Here is an 8,501-nt window from a genome sequence, read left to right as displayed (position 1 = left end):
CCCCATCCGCACCGGATCGTTTCCGATTAAAATATTCCGGTAACACAGCCGAAGTTACGGTAACCATCTATGTTACTTGCTTTGCTTCTCTCCTCATTAAATTAGTGACACATCAGCAAATTTGCTGAGTTGGACTCTATGTTACTACTGAAGTTACCCCCACTATGAGCAGCTTTATGCAAGAGCCAGCTCTAGCACGTGTTCCTAGGCACTTTGTGAGAGTGAAAAATGGGCCATACATTGATAAAGTATACATTTTTATAGTTCACTATTGGATATATTGGCTCTAAGTTAGCTATAGATGATAAGACACTTGGCTTATTGTCAGCAACTAGCTACACTATTGGAATTGCTCTAATCATTATACTGATTATTACGGGATCAACGGCAGCAGTAACGTCAGGGCATCTCCAGCGGCGCGACGCATTTTTATGTCCGCGAGCGTACGTTTGCGTCGCGCTGCGGACGCAAAAATGATCATTTTTGTCCGCGCGTCCGTTTGCGTCTGGGGTCTGCTCCAGCGGGGCGACGCATTTTTTTTCCTTTTTTCCCTCTTCTCCATTTAAACATAGTTTCAAATATAACATTTTGAAACATGATTTTACACAAACTAACACATAGTTTGGAACATGGTTTACACAAACTAACACATAGTTTGAACCATGGTGGACACAAATATATAATTTTAAAAAAAAGAAGCCAGTTGTGTTGATTTCCGTATGGTCGCTGCCAAGAAAGAACATTCAAGGGCACCCAATCACCCAAACTGGAAAATCCAGCGGGAGGAGATGGTGCCTTTGTTGGTTCTATCAATGAGGCGAACATCCAGAAACCTCGACTACTGGCTTCGTCTGGCCCGTAGCCAGATTCGCTGCAAAGAAAGAACACTCAATGTTCTAACTATCGGTGTCGGAGCCGGAGTCGTCGGTGTGGTAGTGCCTGCGGCAGGCTGTGTCGTCGAACACCTTGACGATCATCTCGCCGTCCCCCTCGTAGAGGAAGGTGAGCTGGCAGCCGGGCTCGAGGTCGAGATCACGGGCGAACTTGTCCCACCCCGTGTGCATGTACATCTTGCCCTTCCCGTCGAACAGGACCTCCACGGTACAGCGGCAGAAGTTGCAGCTGGCCTCCCGTAGCTGCAAGTGCGCCGGTTCGACGCCGTCGACGAACTCGGTGAACTTGTCCGGTAGCCGCTTGATGGCGAGTGGGTCGTCGTCGATGCGGAGGAGGAACTCGAAGCAGTGCTCCTCCTGCGAGGACGAGGAGGGCGCAAGCGACGGCGAGCGTGGGGCCGTAGCTGTTCCACCACGGCGGCCCCTGCCCCGGCCACGGGGGCGCCCAGGGCCGCGGCCTCGACCGCCTCGCCGGCCACCAGGATCGGCCATGGACTTCCTCGCGGGCTTGGCTGCGTCGCAGGAACACTTAGGCGACGCTACGGTCGAGCTTTGTGGCGGCTAGGGTTTCTTTGGAGGAGTGGATGAGGAAGAAGAACGCGCTCCCCCTTTATATAGGCCGGCGGCATGCGGTGGTCGCGGGACGCGTGGCGTCGCCATTAACGTGGTTGGCGGAGGTGGGCGGCCGCTCGGCAGCCGAGGCATCGTCGCCATTAACGTGGCGCAGAGTGCCGAGCGACACGGCTTTGCGGCCGCCGGCGCGTTTGAGAAAACACATCGACGCAGGGTCGCCGCCGGGCGGGCCCGCCGAAACGTCCGCCAGACGCGAGCGGACGTTTCCGGACGTCCGCAGAGACGCATCCGAGGCGCATATTTGGGCCAGGTTTGCGTCTCCGCGGACGGCCCGATCACTTTGCGTCGCCCCGCTGGAACAGGCCCCAGAAGCATTTCCGGTCACGGTGGACGAAAACGGTCGCTCAGCGACCGTTTGCGTCGCGCTGCTGGAGATGCCCTCAACCAGGCGCCGAGCGATCTTCGTCCGCGCGCGATCCCGCGATTGCCGACCCGAATTCCCGATTTGTTCCGCCAAATTGCCGAGTCTCATCTGGCCAGCCGTGAGGAGCACCGCAGTCATCTGTCAGGCCGATCTAATCGCAGAGTAAAGGATATTAGTTCCAGGATAATAACATGCCTAGTAATATATTACTACAACCAACATCTAAGAGCATCTCCACCGATGGCCTCAATAGCGACTCCGATAGCGTTTTGGGGGCCGGCATCGAAAACGGGCTCGCACCGGCGTGTCCCAAATAGCGTCGGCGCTTTTTCGAGCCCAATAGAACCACCGGCAACCCCGTGCCGGCCCCTTCGCGAATGGCGCGAATTGGGCACGCCGGCGCCTCGTGGCACGACGATTTTTGAGGGTGCCGGCGCCTTGGCAGCGAGAGGTCTCGACAGTTCGCATCGGAAGTGACACGGGAAGGTTGGTCGTCGACGTTTAATGGTCTCCCGCGTGGAAACCAATGCAGCGACGAGGGCGGCGACTGGCCACGCGGCTTCCACCCGCCTCCCCCACGCGTCTACACCGCCATACATGCGGGTAGTTGGCACCCCTATTAGTACGTACGCCGTCCACCACCGTGGCGCTATCCTCTCATCTCCTCTCTCGTCTCCACCACCGCCGCCGCGCCATCCTCTCCTCTCCACCTCAAAAATGCCGCGCCGTCTCCGCACGACGTACTCCATGCTTGGCCTCAACGGACGTGCTGCCTGCGGCGCCTTGATACGTCTCAAACGTATCTATAATTTCTTATGTTCCATGCTACTTTTATGATGATACTCACATGTTTTATACACATTATATGTCATTATTATGCATTTTCCGGCACTAACCTATTGACGAGATGCCGAAGGGCCGATTCTTGTTTTCTGCTGTTTTTGGTTTCAGAAATCCTAGTAAGGAAATATTCTCGAAATCGGACGAAATCAACGCCGAGCATCTTAGAATTCCACGAAGCTTCCAGAACACCCGAGAGCCACCAGAGGAGGGCCACAGGGCCACCAGACAACAGGGCGGCGCGGCCCAAGGGGGGGGGGGCGCCCCCCTATTGTGTGGCGCCCCCGTCAGCCTTCCGACTCCGCCTCTTCGCCTATTTAAAGGTCCCTGACCTAAAACTTCGAGACGAAAAAGCCACGGTACGAGAAACCTTCCAGAGCCGCCGCCATCGCGAAGCCAAGATCTGGGGGACAGAAGTCTCTGTTCCGGCACGCCGCCGGGACGGGGAAGTGCCCCCGGAAGGCATCTCCATCGACACCACCGCCATCTTCATCACCGCTGCTGTCTCCCATGAGGAGGGAGTAGTTCTCCATCGAGGCTAAGGGCTGTACCGGTAGCTATGTGGTTAATCTCTCTCCTATGTACTTCAATACAATGATCTCATGAGCTGCCTTACATGATTGAGATTCATATGAGTTTTGTATCACTATTCATCTATGTGTTACTCTGGTGATGTTATTAAAGTAGTCTATTCCTCCTCCATGGTGTAATGGTGACAGTGTGTGCATCATGTAGTACTTGGCGTAGGTTATGATTGTAATCTCTCGTAGATTATGAAGTTAATTATTGCTATGATAGTATTGATGTGATCTATTCCTCTTTCATAGTGTGATGGTGACAGTGTGCATGCTATGTTAGTACTTGGTGTAATTGCAATGATCTATCATGCACTCTAAGGTTATTTAAATATGAACATTGAATGTTGTGGAGCTTGTTAACTCCGGCATTGAGGTGCTCTTGTAGCCCTACACAATTAGTGGTGTTCATCATCCAACAAGAGAGTGTAGAGTGGTTTTATTATGTGATCAATGTTGAGAGTGTCCACTAGTGAAAGTATGATCCCTAGGCCTTGCTTCTAAGCATCGAAACTCCGTTTATTTATCGTTCGTTGCATGTTTACTCGCTGCCATATTTTATTCAGATTGTTATTACCACTCATATACATCCATACTACTTGTATTTCACCATCTCTTCGCCGAACTAGTGCACCTGTACATCTGACAAGTGTATTAGGTGTGTTGGGGACACAAGAGACTTCTTGTATCGTGATTGCAGGGTTGCTTGAGAGGGATATCTTTGACCTCTTCCTCCCTGAGTTCGATAAACCTTGGGTGATCCACTTAAGGGAAACTTGCTGCTGTTCTACAAACCTCTGCTCTTGGAGGCCCAACACTGTCTACAAGAATAGAAGCACCCGTAGACATCACGCCTCAACCACCACCGCAGCCGGAGCCGCAGCCCGACGCCGACTACAACTCCGACGATGCAATCGACTGATACGTCTCAAACGTATCTATAATTTCTTATGTTCCATGCTAGTTTTATGACAATACCTACATGTTTTATTCATACTTTATATCATTTTGATGCATTTTCCGGTACTAACCTATTAACAAGATGCCGAAGCGCCAGTTCCTGTTTTCTGCTGTTTTTGGTTTCAGAAATCGTACACATGAGATATTCTCGGAATTGGACGAAACAAAAGCCAAACCTTCTATTTTACCGAGACAGACCCAGAGAGCTAGAGAAGTACCGGAGGGGGGCCAAGGGGGCCCCACACCACCTGGCGGCGTGGCCAAGAGGGGGGGCGCCCAGCTATGGGGTGGGCCCCTCGGTACCCCTTCGATGCCGCCCTTTCGCCTATATAATCCTCCAGATGCGAAAACCCTAAATAACCCGACGATATTCCACGAAGAGTTACGTAGCCGCCGCCATCGCGAAGACAAGTTTCGGGGGACAGAAGTCTCTGTTCCGGCACGCCGCCGGGACGGGGAATTGCCCCCGGAGTCATCTCCATCAACACCACCTCCATCTTCATGGCCGTTGCTGTCTCCCATGATGAGGAGGGAGTAGTTCTCCCCCGAGGCTGAGAGCTCTACCGGTAGCTATGTGGTTCATCTCTCTCTCCCATGATGTGATCTTTATGTGATCATGAGCTTTGTATCACTATTAATCTATGTGCTACTCTAGTGATGTTATTAAAGTAGTCTATTCCTCCTTCATGATGTAATGTTGACAGTGTGTGCATCATGTAGTACTTGGCGTAGGTTATGATTGTAATATCTTGTAGATTATGAAGTTAACTATTACTATGATAGTATTGATGTGATCTATTCCCCCTTTCATAGCTACTGTTGACAGTGTGTATGCTATGTTAGTACTCGGTCTAAATTGCAACGGTCTATTATGCACTCTAGAGGTTACTTTAATATGAACTCCGGATTCACTCTCCACGGTGTGACGGTGACAGTGTGCGCATCGTGTGTGATTCCTTTATGAAGTTGTGGAGCTTGTTTACTCCGGCTTGAGGTGTGCTTTGTAGCCCTACACAATGAATGGTGTTTGTTATCCAACAAGAGAGTGTTTGAGAGTAGCATTTATTCATTCAGTTATGTGATCATTGTTGAGAGTGTCCACTAGTGAAAGTATGATCCCTAGGTCTTGTTTCTAAGAATTGAAACACCGTTTCCAACAAGTTCTGCTACATGTTCGCTTGCTGCCATCTTTGTTTCAGATTGCAACTACTACTTATAATCATCCGTATTACTTGTATTTCACTATCTCTTCGCCGAACTAGTGCACCTATACATCTGACAAGTGTATTAGGTGTGTTGGGGACACAAGAGACTTCTTGTATCTTAATTGCAGGGTTGCTTGAGAGGGATATCTTTTACCTCTACCTCCCTGAGTTCGATAAACCTTGGGTGATTCACTTAAGGGAAACTTGCTGCTGTTCTACAAACCTCTCGCTCTTGGAGGCCCAACACTGTCTACGGGAATAGAAGCGTGCATAGACGTCAAGCTATTTTCCGGCGCCGTTGCCGGGGAGGTAAGGTAAAAGGTATTCACATCCTCCGACTACTAAGCTATTTCCTAGCACTGTTGCCGGTGTGTGAGTGCTCGAAGCTATTTCCTTTAGATCCTGCAATTGCATCTTTTTGTTTCTTGTTTTTTTTCACTAGTTAGGCATAATGGAAAACAACAGTCAGATTTTTAATCTTTTTCCTGAGTTAAGACATGAATTGTTTGATGCGAAAATTAAAAAACCTATGGAACCTTATTTGCATGCTAGTAGCAATGTTATTAGTATGAACGCAATTACTGCTAATGCTATGGAAAAGTCTAAGCATGGGGAAGCTAGTTTATATAAAAATAATCTTTTTTGCTCCTCAGCTTTGGAAGAAGTATTTTGCCTTGATAATGCTTTGTCTCCAATATGTGGTGATTCGAATGATGCTTGTGATATTCCAAATCCACCTACTAAAAGTATACCCTTCAAGATACCTACGAAAATTGTTGAACTTGCTATGAACAATTGCTACTTTGGAGATGGGACTGTCCATCCTAGTGATCATTTACTCTTTATACATGAATTATGCGAGTTGTTTGAGAGTGCAGGTATTTCAAAGGACCAAGTTAAGAGGAAGCTATTCTCTATATCTCCGAAGGGCGAGAGCCGCGAGAATGGTATAAGATGTCTGAAGAATGGTCGATCTATTGGTTGGGAGGAAATTGTACCTCTCTTTTATTCTAAATTTTATCCTCCTCATGAAGTGCATGTTGATAGGAATTACATTTATAACTTTTATCCTCGTGATGGAGAGAGTATTTCCCAAGCATGGGGGAGATTGAAGTCACTAATGCTCAAATGTCCCATTCATGAGCTCCCCCGTAATGTTATTATTAATAATTTTTATGCAAGGCTTTCAGGACACCACAAGGACTATCTGATGCCTGTTTGGAGGGATCTTTCACAAGCAAGGAGGTTGAAGCTAGATGGGATCTTCTTGAAAGAATTCAAAGCAATACTGAAGATTGGGAGGATGACAAAGGTAAAGAATCAGGTATAAACTACGAGTATGATTGCATTAAGTCTTTGGCTCAAACTGCTGATTTTCAAGAGCTTAGTGCTAGATATGGTCTTGATCCTCAAATTATGGTCGATTGCTATAGAGCCTTTGCTTCTCATATTAATGTTCCTAAAGAAAATTGGTACATGTATCATGAACCTTTTAAAGACACTTGCATGGAAAATGAAATTGTTGTTAATGATTGCAATAAACATGCCCAAACTTCTGAAAATACTATTTCTTATAAGCATGTTAATTTTTGTTGAATGCATAGACCTTGTGGAATTAATCAAATCGAAGATGAATATTGTATCCATCATAGGAATGAAAAAACTAGAAAGTGGTCTAGGGCTCTAGATGATCTTGGTGAAAAAGTTTGTGCCCTCTATCCTTTTATGTGTGAAATTTTCCATAGAGTGGGTCATTTTAATTTTCAATGCTCCTCCAATGATAATTCGAACCTTATGAGTGCTGCAAATTTGTATTGTGATGATGAAATCACTCCTAATCAGCATGATGAACTTACATTATTTTTGCAGTGTGAAGAGTTATTGAGAAAAACTTCTTTGGTGGATATGAGTGCTCTTGATATTAATAGTGTCCTGCATGGGTGTCTTTCTTATTGCATTGATAATTGCCTCACAAATACTTACATACAAAATATTTTAGAAGATGACACTTTGCCAAAAATATGATAGGACCACTGTGTGTTTTGAACTTATTAATGAAAAGGAGGAATCCTCCCAAGTTTCTTCTATTGTTTCTGGAAATAAATCAGGTTATGGGGAGAAGCCTCCCTTCAAGCCTCTTCCTCCTAAAGAAGGGAACGAGGAGAAGGAAAAGAAGAAGAAGGGAACGAAGAAGAAGAAGAAGATGGGGAATAAAAACAAAGAGGTAACGGCATATCCCCGCGTGTATGAGATAACGATAGGTAACCGTAAGTATGTTGCTCCTAATGATTATTATGATAATGAATCTGAATACAATGATCTTCCTATGCCCTTTAGTTATATTAGTGATTATGATTTGGAAGAGGACACTACTTTTGATACTGAAAATCTCTTTGGTACCGATTATGAAAGTAATGATGTTAGCACTATCCATGTTTCCTCAAATGATGATATTATATCTTTGGGCTTAGATAATCATTATAGATATGGCTATGACACAGGTTATAATTATCCTTATGAAACTTGTCATAGTTATGATGGGATTGCCAAAAAACCATTCCCTTAGTATGCAACTTGTTTACCATGTTCAAATTCCTGATAATGATCCTGCTCCAATTACTATTAATGAGAAGAGTTTTTCTTATGCCAAAAATAATGATACTTTCATGCATATGAACCATGATAAGAATGTTTTAAGTGATGGTTATATTGTGGATTTCATCAATGATGCTACTGAAAGTTATTATGAGAGAGGGAAACATGGTTATACGCATCTTAATAATATTAAGTTTCCCCTCTTTATGTTGAGAATCTTGAAGTTGCGGTTGTGTTGCCTTTCTATGCTTGTTGCGTTATGCTTACATGACTTATTTATTTACAAGATTCCTTTTCATAGGAAGTGGGTTAGACTTAAAAGTGTTTCTTATTTGCTTTTGATGCTCTCTTTTGCTTCAACTCTTATTTCTTGCGAGAGCATCATTAAAATTACCGAGCCCATCTTAATGGCTATAAAGAAAGCACTTCTTGGGAG

Source organism: Lolium rigidum, chromosome 4, assembly GCF_022539505.1.
Source record: "Lolium rigidum isolate FL_2022 chromosome 4, APGP_CSIRO_Lrig_0.1, whole genome shotgun sequence".
In the NCBI taxonomy this organism is placed as follows: Eukaryota; Viridiplantae; Streptophyta; class Magnoliopsida; order Poales; family Poaceae; genus Lolium; species Lolium rigidum.
Note: the sequence above shows the minus strand (reverse complement) of the source record.